General features: G+C 46.6%; 1 long non-coding RNA gene across 1 annotated transcript; it reads left to right on the top strand.

The window, feature by feature from the left end:
• The first annotated feature begins 1,431 nt into the window (after positions 1-1,431).
• On the top strand, positions 1,432-4,738 carry LOC129147679 (uncharacterized). The gene is made up of 3 exons (XR_008554960.1): positions 1,432-1,745; positions 2,385-2,677; positions 4,545-4,738. It is a non-coding gene; the product is annotated as an uncharacterized LOC129147679 (long non-coding RNA).
• The last annotated feature ends 12,191 nt before the right edge of the window (positions 4,739-16,929 follow it).

Genomic DNA, 16,929 nt, shown 5'->3' with positions numbered 1-16,929 from the left:
TCGGCAAACTGCGGCTCGAGAGCCACATGCGGCTCTTTGGCCCCTTGAGGGTGGCTCTTCCACAAAATACCACGGCCTGGGTGAGTCTATTTTGAAGAAGTGGCGTTAGAAGAAGTTTAGGTTTAAAAAATTTGGCTCTCAAAAGAAATTTCAATCGTTGTGCTGTTGATATTTGGCTCTGTGGACTAATGAGTTTGCCGACCACTACCCTGGAGAATAAACAACTCCTAATAAAGGTGCAGAGGGGCTCACAGACTCTGAGCTAGAGGGAGATTACACCTGCCGCCCGACCTATGACCTGTGACCTGTGACCTGGTGGAGACAGGAAGTCCCACCCAGGCAGCAGGGCCAGCGGGAGGCAGATCCCACCAGGAAGCAGGCTGGCAGGAGCCGGGGCCCAGGGGTAGCATTCCCTGCCTGTCTCAGATCACCCCACTGGATGGGGTGGACGAACTGCATGCCCGTCTTTGCTTTGATCTCCCCTAGTGCTCTGTTGCAAACACAGTGTGGGGGTCTCTCGGTGACAGAGTGTGAGAACGCCTCCCACAGCGGCTTCCCTTTCTGCCCAGGGTGAAGTCTCGGTCATGTTAACGTCATAGGGGCAGCGTCTGTAGATCAGGAAGGGTGTTCACAGTGATGGGGGCCGGCTTTGCTCTAAGGGCAGCTCAGATTTTTGTCTCCATGCATGCTACGAAGTTCCTCTCGTTACCCTTTTCCTTCTGACTCTGCCAATTGTCCTTTGTATGCATATGAGGCGTGTGTCCCCTATTAGCCTGATCTATAGCGTGATTTCTACAATAGGAAAAGGAGTTAAGTAGGCCATGTAAGATGACTGTACTCATCTTAAGGTTATTTAAAAGCAATTACTACCATCAGTTGGAAGTGCTACCTCGGGCTACTCTGATAGAAATGTGCACCTAACAATCCAATTAGTTGGTAAATGGATTAGCCTGTTTCTTGACCAATGCATTTGCTTTCAATCCAGTACAATACAGGTCTAAATAGTGTCAGTTGTATCTGCTTGCTCTTTGCATAAATTTGTTGTTTCATCTCTAAGTGGAGGATCTATTCATCCCGCACCCCCATGAAATGTTGCTTCGTGTATATTTTTGCTCTTTAAACTATGATTCATGTCTTTTATTTAGTTCCATAATCCTTATTAAATTATTTTAGCCCTTTTGGAGATTTTAAGAATTTCTAGCTGGTTTACCCTAACCATCCACTGAGGCACAGTCCCAAGTGAAGGTTCATATTGTGATGCTGAAAATGTTCTAGAACAGTAAGCCATTCAGTGGCTGGCAGCCCCCTGGGCATAGGCGAAATGTAGTCAGAATGACTGAGCAGTGGAGTTATTAATTTTATTTAATTGTGATGAATTGGAACGTAATAGTCACACGTTCTGGTGGCTGCCATATTGGGGAGCACGGTTTTGGCCAATCCAAGGCTTTCTGAAACCCCGAGATCCAGGCCAAGGTGTCACCACATTGGACTCATCAGTTATAAGTTTCCACGGAGTAAGGTCATTTTCCTGGGATCTGACAGACCAAGGAAAACCTCCTGATACTCTAACTCGGAGGGTCCTAGTAGATACTCTCCTCAAACATTTAATAATGAAATAACGCAATGTGCTCGTCACACACCTGCCGTGTAGCAGGAGCATCCACAGGCTGGCAGGAGTCAGAGGAAAATGCTTTTCCATTTGAGCTTTTCGCGCAGTGGACGCTGAAGGGCTGATGGTGATTCAGGTGGAGCATCCCTGACAAGGGGCTAGAGATTTGGGGCCACACTTTCTCCTGTCACTTGACAGCCATCGTTTCCTTCATTCATTGGACAGATATTTATTGAGTGTCTATTATGTAATAACTAGTAGCCCTGTGCATGAATCTGTGTGCCAGTAGCTCGCCAGTAGCTCGCTGCCGTCCTCTAGTAGCTCTCCACCCACTGCCCCACCTGTAACTCCCTCTGCCCCCCCCCCGCCCCTCCCTCCTCATAGCTTGCTGCCCTGCCCCCTCCTGTAGCTCTCCATTGGCCCTTTGTAGCTCACTGCCCCACCCTCCTGCTGATCTGTGGTCCGGTTGTTACACTTCATGGTGTAACGACCATTTGCATATTACATCTTTATTATATAGGATTGTTGTGGCTATATTAGAGAACAAAACACCTTCCTTCCTCCCTTCTTCCCTCCCTCCTTCCCTCCTTCTGAATTTCCTTCCCCTCTTCCCTTGCTCCCTCCCATCCTCCTTCCTTTCTTCCCTCCTTCCTACATTCATGCATTTAGTTACTTCCTTGAGCTTTACCCACAGGGCTCCAGTTGAACATCTGTTCTTATCCAGTGCTAGAACAATATTCTACATTAACTGCATGTCTTTTCAATATTGCCTCAGGTCATCTTGCTCTCCATGCCAAGTTGTCAGCCACAGGTAATTTTCCTAACAAAGAACATTTAATGGAGCCTCTGACTCATGACTTAGTTTCCAGCTGCAGGCGTGTGGTGAGGACCCACGTGTAAGTGAGAGAGGGGCCCAGCTGCCTCGGGGCAGGAGGAAGTGCTGAGCTGGCCCTTCAGAAAAGGAGAGACAGCTCAGAAAGGAAACACCCACCCACTCTTGGCAAAGTCTTTGGGAGCCCATTCTCTTTTCAGCGTAAAGACCCTCCTGCTGCTCGGTAAAACCCCGAGGTTTGTGTAATGAATTGGTAATTTTCTCATCATGGGGGTCGGGGTGCAAAATAAGAGAGAACCTTCCCCTTCTTCTTGCCTTTACTGTTCTTGGGGGTCAGTATCCTGGGATGAGTTGTGTCATCCTTTGGGCTGCGCAGCCAAGAAAAAGCTGCCTGGTTTGCAGCCCCGTGAGTTTGTTCTACAGCTGAGGAAGCAGGACAGATCATCAGATCAATGGGTGGTGGTGGTGGGGGTGGGGGTGGCATTTATCTTCTGAATATTGGATTCTGGAGAGGTGATGATGCTGATGTGCTCTAAGTGATTTTTCTCGTCTTTTTGAAATGCAACTTAAAAATGTGTTGCACTAAGCAGTGGTCGGCAAACTCATTAGTCAACAGAGCCAAATATCAACAGTACAATGATTGAAATTTCTTTTGAGAGCCAAATTTTTTAAACTTAAACTTCTTCTAGCGCCACTTCTTCAAAATAGACTCTCCCAGGCCATGGTATTTTGTGGAAGAGCCACACTCAAGGGGCCAAAGAGCCGCACGTGGCTCGAGAGCCGCGGTTTGCCTACCACGGCACTAAGAAAATATAAACATGTAGAAGCTCCTTATCTAATTTAAGAAACAGAAGGGTGTCCTTGAAAACCCTGTGTCCCCTCCAATTACATCCCTTCCCACAGAGGGACCCTCTCTCCTGAATTGGATGTTAGCTAGTCCTTGCTTTTCTTTGTGGTTGGGTCACGGATGTTTGTAGCCTAAGGAACATCTTGCTAAGATGCGTGTGTTCTTCAACTTTAGGTGATTAGAACCACAGAGGAGGGGTTCATCTGGGACCAGCTTTGTTCTCTCTAACATTATTGCCTTGAGATTTATCCATGATGATGTGTATCGTTTGTCCGTCCATTCAGCAAATACTTTGAGGATGATTACTGTGTGTCGCACATTGATTCTAGGTGCTGGGGATATAGCAGAAGAAAACAGGCAGACACCACGCCCTAAGGTAGCTGAATTCTAGGAAATGAAAAGGGGCAATAAAGAAGACACCTAGAATATGTATCCCGTTGTGTTAGAGTTGGGGCATTGGGAAAAATGAAGCACCAAAGAAGAGCAATGTTAGGGGAAGAGTAATTTTAGGGGAGATGTGGCATTACAGTGTGGACTTTCAGACAGGGAGGCTGAGAAGGGGACATCTGGGTGAGTCCCTGGAGGAGGTGAGGAAGAGAGTCCGCCAAGCAGGTATGATGCTCAGGGAAATAAGTCTGACGGAGGTGTTGGGGAAAGAGCTTCCAGGCAGAGCAAACAGCATGCACCACTGTGTCTCGTGTGTTTCAGGTGTCGTAAGGAGGCCACTGTGACAAGAGCAGGGGAAGCAAGGGGTGCAGTAGTTGATGAGAACAGAGAGGAAGTGGGAGATGGCAGCCACTGCAGGTGTTTGAGCAGACTGACATGATGCGACTTATTATATGACACTTATGACTTATTATATGACAGGGTTTCTCTGGCTACTGCGGTGAAAGTAGACCTAATGAGGGCGGGACATGAGGCAGCAGACAGATAGGGGTCATTGCAACACTGCTAACGACAGGTGATATGGACATGGCGAAAGGTGGGCATGATTCCAGGAGATAGAACGGGTTTTCTGATGGGTTGAATTTGGGGTGACAGAGAAAGTGACAGTTGATTTCTGCTTCCAATTATAACTGCTACCGGCTGAGCAATTAGGGTGGCAGAGGGCTGCTTGTAGCGCTGGTTTTCACAGCCAGGAGTTCCGGGGACTTCTCTCCTGGTGCTGGAACCCCGGGCTGGGGGCCTGGTGTGGGGCTGGGACCCCTGCTCCTCAGGGGGGACTCCATAGCCAAGATACCCTTCCTGTTTCTTAGTAAAGGCCTGCTGGGCTTTTGGTCTACACATGGCAAGAGGAGGCCTCACTGCTTCTTCCTGAGCTGGGCTTTCATGAAGAGGGTTTCCACCTGGGACAGTGGCCTGGCTGCTGGAAGCCATGTCTGAAAACTAGACTGAAGTGGAATGAGCAGCTGAGACTAAACTCCTTGCCCGATTTAGTAGATTTTCTTTGCTGGAGAAAACTAATCTACAAGTTTTAAGAGACACAGTGACTGTGGGAAATAAAAGCTGTATTTTATCCTCAGTGTTATGGGCTGAATTGTGTCTCCCCACCCTCTACTCCCCCCAGTGTTCTTATATGAAGACCTACCACCTAGCACATCAGAATGAGGCTGGATTTGGAGATGGAGCCTTTACAGAGGTCATTAAGGTAAAAGGGTGTCATTAGGCTGGGCCCTAATCCAAGATGACTAGTGTCCTTCTAAGACCAAGAAAATAGGACTCATGGACACACAGAGGGAAGACTGTGTGGACCAGGGGTCCTCAAACTATGGCCCACGGGCCACATGCGGCCCACCGAGGACATTTATCTGGCCCGCCAGGTGTTTTTGCCACCGATGCCTGTCCTGCTTAGCAGCCGACTTAGCAGTGTGCATAGGAATTTGTTCATAGTTTTTTTTAAACTATAGTCTGGCCCTCCAACGGTCTGAGGGACAGTGAACTGGCCCCCTATTTAAAAAGTTTGAGGACCCCTGGTGTGGACACACAGAGCAAATGGCCATCTACAAGCCACAGAGAGAGACCTCAGAAGACACCAAACCTGACCTCAGACTCCTAGCCTCCAGCATTGTGACAAAATAAATCCCTGTTGTTTATGGTATTTGCTATGGCTGACCCAGCAAACCAATACGTTGATGGGAAATTGATAAAAGGGAGGGAGAGGTTGTTGGTGAACACATCTCTTTCCTATACAAGATTCTCTGTCACTGCCCCGCCCCCACGTAGGTGGGCTTCTCTGTCTGAGTCCTCAGGGGCCGGACCCCACCCTTCCCTTTAAAGGGGCCAGGCTCCTCCCTTTATGCTGTTGTCCCCTGTCTAGACCAGGTGGGCCCCTCCTTTCTCCTTGTCAACAGCTGAGATAAGGAAAGATAAAGAGAGGGGGGAAGGTAATCCTCTCCTCAGCCTAAGTGAGCAGAGCAAACAGTTTACATACGGTCTTGATTTTTTAAAAATATATTTTATTGATTTTTTACAGAGAGGAAGAGAGAGGGATAGAGAGTTAGAAACATCGATGATAGAGAAACATCCATCAGCTGCCTCTTGCACACCCCCTACTGGGGATATGCCCGCAACCAAGGTACATGCCCTTGACCAGAATCGAACCTAGGACCTTTCAGTCCGTAGGCCGACGCTCTATCCACTGAGCCAAACCGGTTTCGGCTACATACGGTCTTGATGACTGCTGCTCTTTTATTACTAATAATACTAACTGCCTTTCATTGAACATTTATTGGCCAGGCATTACACTAAATATACATATTTACTTGCATAAATATAAGCTCATTTTAGTTCCCTTTTAGTGATAACTAAATTGAGGCTTAGATAAATTAATTTTGCTCTAGGTCCCCTTGTTGTCCAGCTAGACAGAGCCCAGAGCAGCCCGGCAAGCAAAACGGTTCAAGAAAATGCCAGCAAGAAGTGGGTTGGTACCATCAACGTCGGGTGAAGCAAACACACCGTCAGAAGGAGCTGCCCAGGCTCTCCCTCCTGGTTTCAGGTTCATAAGCAGAGGGACCGAGGCCAGGCTGACCCAGGGTGGTCCTCCCCTCACTGATACTTGGAGCCATCAGCCCTGTAATTAGTCGCTGATCTTTGACGTATGAATCACTGCCCAGAGAGGTTGCTGGCTTTTACGTGCACATTCCTCCAATAGCTGCGGAAAATGTTGATTGATTTCCATATAAAGCTTTTTTAGAAAATGTGTGATCTTTATCATAGTCATCATTCCCGTATAACAGTGAAATCAAAACCTACCTTTACAACTAACAGACAGAATTCAGGAGTCCATTAGTAAAAGCCATCCATTAGTAAAATCAAGAAATTAGACAAGGGAAATATTTTCTATAGTCTTAACTCCCAGAATTCTAGAACATTCCTTATAGTCTTTTTTTTTTTTTTAAATAAACACATATAAACTTATTTTTCGAATTGAAATCATGGTATAATCACAATTTTGCTTTCTGCTTACATTGTATCTTAAATATTTCTATAGTATTTCATAGTCTTTTTAAATGTAATTTTGATCCATAACATTCCAGTAAACCAATGCTCCACAATTAATCATTTTCTTCTAATGGGTTATTTAGATAATTTCCAACTTTTTAGGTTTTTAAAGAAGGTTGGAAAGGATAACTTGAGGCCGAAATCATCTGTGTTATTTAAGATCATAAGCTCAGAGTTAGTTATAGAAGGAAAGCCCGGGCTGGGGAATTCCACAGATCTGGCTTGAGTGTGGCTCTGCCACTCTTTAACCATATGGCCTGTGTGGACATCCATGGGAGGCAACCAATTGATGTGTCTCTCCCACATCGATGTTTCTCTCCTCCTCCCTTCCACTCTCTAAAAAAATCAATGGGAAAATTTCCTCGGGTGAGGATTAACAATAAAACACACCCAAAATATAATTTTTAAATTTTAATCCTATATAACAAAAGGCTAATATGCAAATAGACCAAATGGCGGAACAACCGAACAACCAAACAACCGGTCGCTGTGATGTGCACTGACTACCAGAGGTGCGCACGGAACATGGCAGCGTCGGCAGCAGGCAGCAGAGTGCGGAACATGGCAGGCGTCGACCACGGTGGGATGGTGGAGCAGTGAGCGGGGGTGCCAGGCCAAGGCGGGGCACCAGTCAGTCTCGCCTGGTGCTTGCACCTGCTGCTGGCGCTGGAGCTGCACCCACTGTCAGCTGGAGCTGCACCCACTGCTCACACCCACTGTCAGCACCCAGCGCCGACTCTGATCATTCTGCGCTGTCAGCGGGTGTGAACGGCGGCTGCTGGCCCCAGTCGCCCCTCAGGGCTTCTCCACCTACCCCTGCTCCTGAGGGGTGATTGGGGCTGGCCACTGCCTCTCACACCCACTGCTGGCACTGGAGCTGCTGCTTGCACCCACAGCTGGTGCCGAAGCCGCTGCTCACACCCGCTGCCAGTTCCTATCACTCAGCGCCCTCAGCAGATGCGAGCAGTGGCTGCTGGCTCTGGCTGCCCCTGAGGGCTTCTCCATCCACCCTGCTCCAGAGGGGCGATCGGGGCAGCAACTGCCACTTGCACCTGCTGCTGGCGCTGGCCCCGCTCGCTCTGTGCTGTCAGCGGGTGCTAGCGGGGCCAGCGCAGTCAGTGCGTGGGAGCAACGGTGGCAGGAGCAGGGCTGCCGGCAGACAGGGGACCAGGGGCCACGCAGGAGGGCCCAGGTGGGAACACAGAGGATGGGCTGAGACCCGCCCCGGTGCCCACCACAGCCTCGCAGCCCACAGTTCCTTTCAAGGTGCACAAATTCATGCACTGGGCTCCTAGTATAATATAATATTTAAATTGAGATGTAATTGACATATAGCATATATCAGTTTCAGGTGTACAACACAGTCTAGATTTACTGTATGTATATATTGTGAAATGATCACCACAGTAAGTCTAGTTAACCTCCATCACCACACGTAGTTACACGTTTTCAATGAAAAGCATATTTTAAAGGCTCTTTAGAGCAGCCCTACAGTCTGGTCGCCTTAGAAGCTGTTGAAGCCGAGAGCCTTACTTCGAGTTTCCTTAGAGCTGAGGCCCTGGGTTCCATCTTCAGGCCGAGTTCCCAATTCCTTCAGGGGCTGTGCATCCCCAGGCCCAAGTGCTCGCACATCTAATTGGGAGAAGGATGTGCCCCTCCTTCTCCCAAACTCGCCTCCTGTCGGGGGTGATGGAGGGAAGGACAGAAAGCCCGAGGGTATGGCCCTCCGAATGAGGGTTTCTCGGCCATGCTGCTGCTGGCTTTCGGGGCTGATTAATCTTTGTTGCCAGCCCTGTCCTGTGTACTGTAGGAGGTTTAGCAGCACCCCTGGCCTCTGGTCGTTACATATTGTAGCACCCCAACCCCCAGTGTGACCATCAACAGTGTCACCCGGCATTGCCAAGCGGCCCCTCAGTAGAGAGTCACCTCTCAATATGAGGAACCTCCACGTGGAAGAAGAGACCCAGTGGGGATCGAAACTGCCAAATAGCTAGCGGGCAGCATCCACGGCCCTCCCGGGCTCTGTCCCAGCTCCATCTGCGCCTCCTCCTCCCCACGTTCTCCATCCTCCCTTCTTGTCATTCCTGTCACCTATGGCTCATGGCAGGGGCAGCAGCTACCTGGCTTTGTATTCCCCCAGTGCCTACCTGCACCCTCTACCCCATGCCACCCCCGTGCTGGCACAGCCCTGGGCATAGAATGGCCTCATGGGTGAATGGTCGTATTGATTTTAGAGAACGTGTTTCTCAGATGTTGGGAGAAAAATGGATGCGAACGTTTTTCCATATAAAACTTTAGCTGTTGGTGTAATGTCCCCAGATCACTTTATGCATTCGCCTGACCTGCCAAATGCATAGATCTTCCCCAGCACAGGAAGCAAAGACTTAAAGTGGAAGGAACAATAGCCGGTGACCGTCATCTCCGAGGGGCTGGCTCCACGCCCAGTCCTAGCACACGGCATCATTAAATAGTGATAATGGTCACATCTACTGCCTTCTTCACATTTTGATTCCTCTCAAAAAGTGATCTGAATTCATCATTCTTATGCTTATAACTTGGATTTGAGCTATAATCTTCCAGTTATAGGGGACCTGCAGCTAATTAGGACCAGTTTAGGGACAAAAAGGAATTTATCTTGCCATCCGTGCTCACTTGAAATTGTCTCAATAATTCTATGTTATTGTAGGGATTAGAGCCAATATGTAATTCGTTGCAGGACCCACCCCACATGCCTCAAGAAGGAGATTCCAAGGCGGTCAACTTATAGAATCAATATATCTAGTCCAAGGCCGGGCAATATGCATCCCCAGTTATTTCATGCTTCTTAATAAAAGGCGTAGGAACCTGACCATCGACCAGTCAACCTTCAAGGCTGTGGCTGCACCACAGTCTCACTGTCCTGAAACACTGCAGCCCTAGGCTCAGCGCTGGGCGGAAGCGGCCTTCCTTTCATCTCCAGGCCAACAGGGGAACAGTTCCTATCAGGGTTCCTTGGGACCCTGGGTTTACTTTCCATTGCCAACTTTTCCTGATAGTAATAGAATTGCTTTATCGTATTTCCTAATGGTGTCCACGTGGGGCGTCAGTCAGGAGTGGGTTGCATGCACTGCAGTTAATATGATACGGTAGCCATCCCAAAATATGCAAATGAGGACCCTGCTGATCTAGAAGCGGGAGTATTGTGAGGCCAGCTCCTATCCCTGTCCCTCTTCCTGCCTCTCCCCCACGTGGTGTTGCTTTGGTAACTTTCTCATCCACATCTCACACCAGGTACTTCTCATGTGGAGAGAGTTATAACAGGATCCCAAGCTCGCTGGGCGTGATTTCCTCCGTGTCATGCCATTTCAGCTTAGAACTAGTTTGTCTTTACAAATAAGATCTGATTTTTTATCAAACACCGGGAAAGGCTGAGGCTGGCACTGTCGTCCCGCTCCCTCTTGGAAATGAGTGATGCCTGGGTTGGCTTAATTTAAAATTTTCCGGTGAGACTTCCAGACATCACAACTCAATTTGGTCTTCAGAAGCCACCGCGAAGGGAATATTTTCAAAGTCCTCCTTCTTTAAGTTTAGAACTGTTCTGGAGCACTCATTTGGCAGCAGCCAGCCACCCACGGCAGCCCCAGCCTTCAGGAAGAGATATGCCTCCGGGACACTCCTCCGAATGAAGTGTCACATCCAAATCCAGTCAGATTCCCGGGGCGGGATAATGGACTCTGTTTTCAGACCTCCGTCTGCGCCCCAGGGCTGCTCGGGCCCGTGACACAGCTGGTTGGCGCACATCAGGAGAAGATTCCAGAGGCCGGGAGGGTTCCGTTGGGTGAAACCTCATAGGTTCTGGGGTTGTTAATGGTGTGTCTGGTTGCCTTGCAACTGCTCAAACCCCATTCTCGTATGAGCACTTGATAGCAGGGAGAAGGTGGGGATTCTCTTTTTATCGCAGTTTCTATGACTCAGCGAACCCATTCTAGTGTGCTAGGCAAACTGTCAGAATTAATGAATTCCAGCCGAGAGCTGGAAAGGCCTGGTGCAGTTGTAAATGAGCGCTAATGCCTCGGTGTGTTTTGAACAGGCTGCGTTTCACCGGGATTCGGCCCCGGGGATGTCTTCAGAGGAAACCACTCTGAACACCGCGTTTTCTGGTTTGGTTGTTTCAATCCTTAATCACAGTTTTAATTTGGGGAAGAACTACAGCAAGGAAGGTAATTAGGATTTTCTAGAACAAAGAAAAAAAAGAAGACAGTTAAAGGAAATAAGTGCCATAATCAAAGACATTTCAGTGGCAGAGTTTAGATTTTTTTGTGTGTGTGCAGTTCTAGTTTAAGGATGTCCTTGCTGAGCTCAGTCTGGCTGGAGGTAGGTGATGACAGAGATGAAAGATGACCAAGACTCGGTTAGAAAGGCTTTGTTTGCAATGAGCCCCGAGAAATACAGTTCCTGGCCCAGCACGTCTTGTGATGAGAATTGGAAATCATTATATGGCAAGAGTGGGTACGTCCGAGGCGTCTGACTTGAGGATTTTGACCTTTAAGGAACTGAACACAGAATTGTAGGTGCCTTTGCTTCCCTCTGAGGAGCGAGCCCGGGACTAGCCTCATTCTCAGGAGGTCTGAGCTCTAACCCAGGCCCTGCTCAAATGAGTCCGGGGCTCAAATCCCAGGTCTGCTCCTTACTGCAGAGCCCAAAGCTTATGTGGTTTCTCTCCTCTCACATGACAATAGCAATGACAACTGCCTGTAAGATTGGTTTCGAGGGTTAAGGAGGTTTTGTACGAAAGTACTTTGCATGGTCCTGGCACACAGTACACATTCAATAAATGTTAGCTATTCAGTTACAACCAAAACAAGGCCGTAAGGATAGATTTAAACTAAATTTAAGGTTGGGAAATGCATTGGTGATACTGTCTTGGTAGAAATGAGGCTGGCAAGCCGCATAACTAGAGAGTCCGCTAATGTCAAATACATAGGCACCTCCCGGAGTGAGGGGCACCCTCCTCTTTGTACTGCCCTGACCCATACGCTAGGCCTCTGTCCTGTCACCTAGCACAGGGTGTGACCGTAACACTCCGTGATTGAATGAGACAGGGGTGGCAACAAATGCTTTGGGATGGGCCCCATGCTCTGCAAACGCACAGGCGGAATTATGAATCACTTCTAGTGAAGGGCAAATTGTAAAAGGTTCCATTTCTCTGAGATTTATTTGTGTATATTTAATTGAACGGAACCAAACAGTCGTGTTTTCAAGAAGTAATTATTGAGATATAGCAGGGAATAAAATCAACCAACTATCTACCTTTCGGGAACTAAAATTTGAAGGGGAGGGAGAGAGAGACAATCAGAAAGGACCATAAACAAGTGAATTATGCAGGACACAGGAGGGATCAATGCTGTGGAAAGCCTGGAGACCGCCCTGTGGTGGAGGCACTGAGGTCAGAGGAAGCCTCAGTGGGGAGGAGATGGTTTGGCAAAGACTTGAAAAGGGGAGGGAGGAGCCAGGTGGTCCCCAGGCAGCGGGAGACAGGGGTATACACACCCAGGAGTCAAGCCTATGGGGATGCTCCAGGGAAGGTGGGAAGACCAAAGAGCCTGGAATGAGCGAGGGGGATGAGGAGGAGGTAGCATCAGAGAAGGAACAGTGAGCATGGACCATAGAGTAATGTGAGGCGATGAGGCCCCGGCAGGCCCTCCTAATATTCAGATCTGCACCAGAGGTGGCAAAAGGAGGTTTACAGCTGCATTGTGACTTTTTTTTTTATTTTTTTTTTTTAGTTAATAGAGCTATTGTAATGATCATAACCTGCATGTCTTTTTCCATATGAACAACTGCATACCTACTTTTGCCCACTCCTGTATTTTCAAATTCTCTGTGTACACTGAAATACTTATTTCTTTAGGCTTATAAATCTATTTAACTTAATTTCATGGACTGCCAATGCCTTTCCTCCTTAGTAATGTTAACGTAAAAAAAAAACAACAATTGAAACCTGTAAAGAATTTTTGTGAGTTTATTTGAGCCAAACTGTTGACATATGCCGGGAAGCAGAACCTCAAGGAATTGAGATAATGCTCTGGAGAATGGCGGGTTACATCTGTATTTATACATTGCAGTCAAAGGAGGGACGTAGGTGGGTTACATGAAACCCATTGGTGATAGATTAAGGAGGTGGGATAAAGCAAAGCGGGGCGGGGGCGGGGGCGGGGGGGGGGGGGAACCCCTGGGATTGGTTAAAAAGTAAAATGATGGACACACGCTTAGGTGAGTGCAGGAACAATTTACATGATAATGAAGGAATTTGTGTCTCTGTCCTGGCGCCCAGGACATTTGATTGTGCCCCGAGGAGTCCAGAAAAAGGGAAGTTACAAGTTACTTAGACATTTCAAGGGTATGTTACTATAGATGCAAAAAGACAGATAGTCCCAGTTAAGGTAAAGGTTGACCTAGTCAGTGAAGATACCGGCCTAGGATGTAACTGCCCACCATCACTGCTTTTAGTCAAAGTTTCATTTAGACCATCCTTTGTGGTGACTTTAGGTCTCTGAGTTTGCAAGACAGCCATGCAGGCCTCCCCTGAGCTTGTCAGGTCAGCATGTGGCCCCTTTCGTCCACAATGTCTTTAGGCTTATAAATCTACTAGAGGCCCGGTGCATGAAATTCATGCATGAGTACGGTCCCTAGGCCTGGCTAGCGATCAGGGCCTATTGGTGCCTTCTGGCTTACAGCCAGGGCCTCCCTTCCCCGGCTGCTGGCCAGAGCCTTCCTTCATTCCGCACCACCCCCTGGTGGTCAGCACACGTCATAGCAAGCGATCGAACTCCCAGTCTCCCGTTCGAACTCCTGAGGGGACATTTTGCATATTAGCCTTTTTATATATATAGATTTAACTTAATTGTATGCACTGCCAATGCCTTTCCTCCTTATCTTCTATTTTTTCCCATATAATGATATTGGGTTAAACTAATATTTAGGGTTTATGCTATTATATCTAGGCAAACACTTGCTACAGCTGAGCCGCATGGCATGTTAGGAACACTTTTCCTATCCACTGGAGCCTGTGTTTCCCTGGGATTAACACTCGCTTGCTTTTCTGTTTCCTTGTTTTCACTGCATGTGGAGCTAACTCACCCCCAACGCTGTGCAGCAGGGTGAGGCATGCCTTTGACCACACGCAGCTACCCCGGGGCCTCCAGATGTTTATTTCCTCATTCATTTTTTGAAACCTCTTCCGGGCTCCTTCTTGCTGCACCACCGGACTCGTTTCTGCTGTTGTCACCCTGCAGAGTCACTCTGGACATCCCTTTGTGTCTCACCTGTGCTTGAGGCTCCATTTCCTGTGTCTAACACATGCCTCTTTCTTGGTTTGCTGCCTTTTGATCTACCTTCCAGTAGTTTTTGAATGGGGTGAGGGTAGTTAACATTTTTGGCTTTGCCATATCTGAAAATGTCTTTGTTTTCTTGCCTGGCAGTCGGGGTGTAGGCTTCTAGGTCAGTGTTGTGTTTTTCTGTAAAAGGCACACAGCAGTCCAGAGAGGTCACATACCAGCCCGTGGCCTCCTCTCATCAGAGAGCCCCAAGGAAGATGGCACCTTCTGTCCCAAGGAAACACCCTTTCTACTTCAGCGGCGGCCTGACTTGAGTGACATTTAAGTGTTCATTGTATTCTCTAGGAACTCAATTCTGTGTTAGCAGATGGTGTACTAGGACGGTAATGTCCCCTTTGGTACATCCAAGGTACAACGTGTTTTAGCAATGAATAGAGTCACGTGAATTAGCAATATGGGGAAGCAAGGGCAAAAAATGCAAAACTCGATAAGGTGGTCTGAGAGTACAGATGAAAGAGTCAGGTGAGTTCTGCGCCATGTTCCCCAGCATTCTGTGTGGTGTATAGAGAGAGGGGGGTGTCCTACCTGGAACTCAGACACAGGCTTTTCATGTCACTGCTCTGGAGACAGCATGCATTGCTGGGAAGACGAGGCAGCTGAGCATCCATGCTCTGTCACTGTTCACCCATCTGCCCCTAGAATGCCCTCAAGATTATAGTAAAGAAAATTACACATAGTCCTAAGGACAGAGGGGAGTGAGGTAAGACGATGGTAGCAGTGAGATGCCAATGGTGGCAGATGGGTCGTCCATGATTTACCATCCTGGAGTGAGCGAGAGAAGTCATACAAGAGGAAGCAGTAGCTGGGTCTTGAACTTAGGCTGGTGCATTGGAGGGAGCAGGTTAGACCCAAGTCAATCCTCTAAGAATCTTTCTCATTTGGAAGATTTGTTGTCACTTATGACTTAGGGTATATTTGCAATTATGAGAATGGTCACTTGTTTTATTACTTGTTTTAGGCTTTACCTAAAAAAATAAATTACTTTAAAAATTAGACTTATGTAAGTCCTCAGGCCAAAGCAAGATGGAAAATTGAGTGCCCCTGGGCAAGGTGAAGTTCTAGCAAACGAAAATGATGCTGAGCCATGAGGTTAAGAACATGGGTCATTTTATCATTGACTTCCATGCTTTCAATTAACATTGGAGCTTAAGGTTTCACTACCAGACTTAGATTTTATATTTTTTTCTGTTGGAGTGCCATTGAAGTCCCTGGTTTTAATTCATCTTTGTTCTTTAATCATAGGATAGTTGATTCAGTTGGCTTCAGTTCATTTTATTCTTCCTGTCCTCTGATGGTCTTATTTTATTGTTGTTTTGTGTTTTTAGTTTATATTACTATGTTTCTACATTCTTTTTTGTAAACTTTTTTCTCTCACAAGCCTCTTAATCCCTAGAAAGCAATTTTGTCAACTGCATCATGATGTTAGCTTTCTCCCCACTCTATTTGTTGATGCTTTTCTTAATTTTAATTCCTTATGTGAATCTGTATTCATCGCTCTTTCTCCATTAATTTGTTCTATTTTTGTTCCCAAATTTTATGCTCCCAATTCCTAAGGAGTCATTTGCATTATTTGGGTTTATTCATGTGCTTTGCTGCTTATAATCATAATCATAATTCCCACAGTACGTTCTGCTCTTTCCAAATCATCAGCCACTTCCATGCCTTTTGAAAACTTTGAGCTTAAAATATAAAATGCAGCACATAGCAAACTACATACATATTACTCTTATAGAGTCTATATTCTTCTCTGAAAATGTACACTTAACTGCCAACAGTTTTGAGAGTGACTTTCATCCATCCAAAGGGACAGGGACTTTATCTGAAAATGAATTCCCTATACACATATGGAAATACTTCTCTGGGAGGATATTGCAAACAATACTTAGATGTTTTTTGGGTAAAACATTAACATTTTTCTTTTTTTCCCCTCCAGAGATTTTGTAAAACACATAGCAAAATTGAGCTCTTATTCCTTGTTGCAAAATCAGTACAAATATTGGATTAAAAAAAAAACCCATTCTTACACATAGTAGCTAAAACCTCATAAATGTGTTCCTCTTACGATATCTGAGAAATTCCTTCTCTAAGCCACTCATTCTTGTCCCTTGACATCTATATAATGGAATTTAGATTGTAATCAATGATGCATATGAAGTGCAGTTTAAATATTATTCCTTTAAAGGAATTATGTATCCATAACCATAATATATTTTAAATATTTACTTAGTCCTTTTTGAGGGTTTCTTTGATGTACTACGCAGGGCATTATGCACCAGGAATAAGGTTGCATCATCTATATGTAGGGCATCCCCTTGTAGATTACAATATAGTGGTGTGTGTGTGTGTGTGTGTGTGTGTGTGTGTGTGTGTGTGTGACACACACCAAAAGCTAAGAGCTGGGAAAGAATGATGCAGCAAGCCGAGAGGACATGGGGTCTAGTCTGGGAAGTAGAAGACCAGGAATTAACTCCTAAAAAAAATTATGTTTAAGCTGAAATTCAAAGAATTAGTAGTATTAGGCAAAGGATGATGAAGTTTCTCAGCAAAGAGTCCAGTATTTTTGCAGGCCATGAGGTAGGGAAGCGTTTGGAGACCCAAGGCCCTGAGGAGACCAATATGGATGGAGCCTAGTAACCCAACCATAGGCATGGGAGATAAGATTCAATTTTTTGTATGCACAATTTATTAACATAAAAATATAAGAAGGCAGATTAATACTCAACAGAAAACATTGTTATCACCCCAATGGCAATTAGCACTAAAA

This window comes from Eptesicus fuscus, chromosome 3 (assembly GCF_027574615.1).
Source record: "Eptesicus fuscus isolate TK198812 chromosome 3, DD_ASM_mEF_20220401, whole genome shotgun sequence".
NCBI classification, from domain to species: Eukaryota; Metazoa; Chordata; class Mammalia; order Chiroptera; family Vespertilionidae; genus Eptesicus; species Eptesicus fuscus.
Note: the sequence above shows the minus strand (reverse complement) of the source record. Positions and strands in the feature narration are given on the sequence as shown.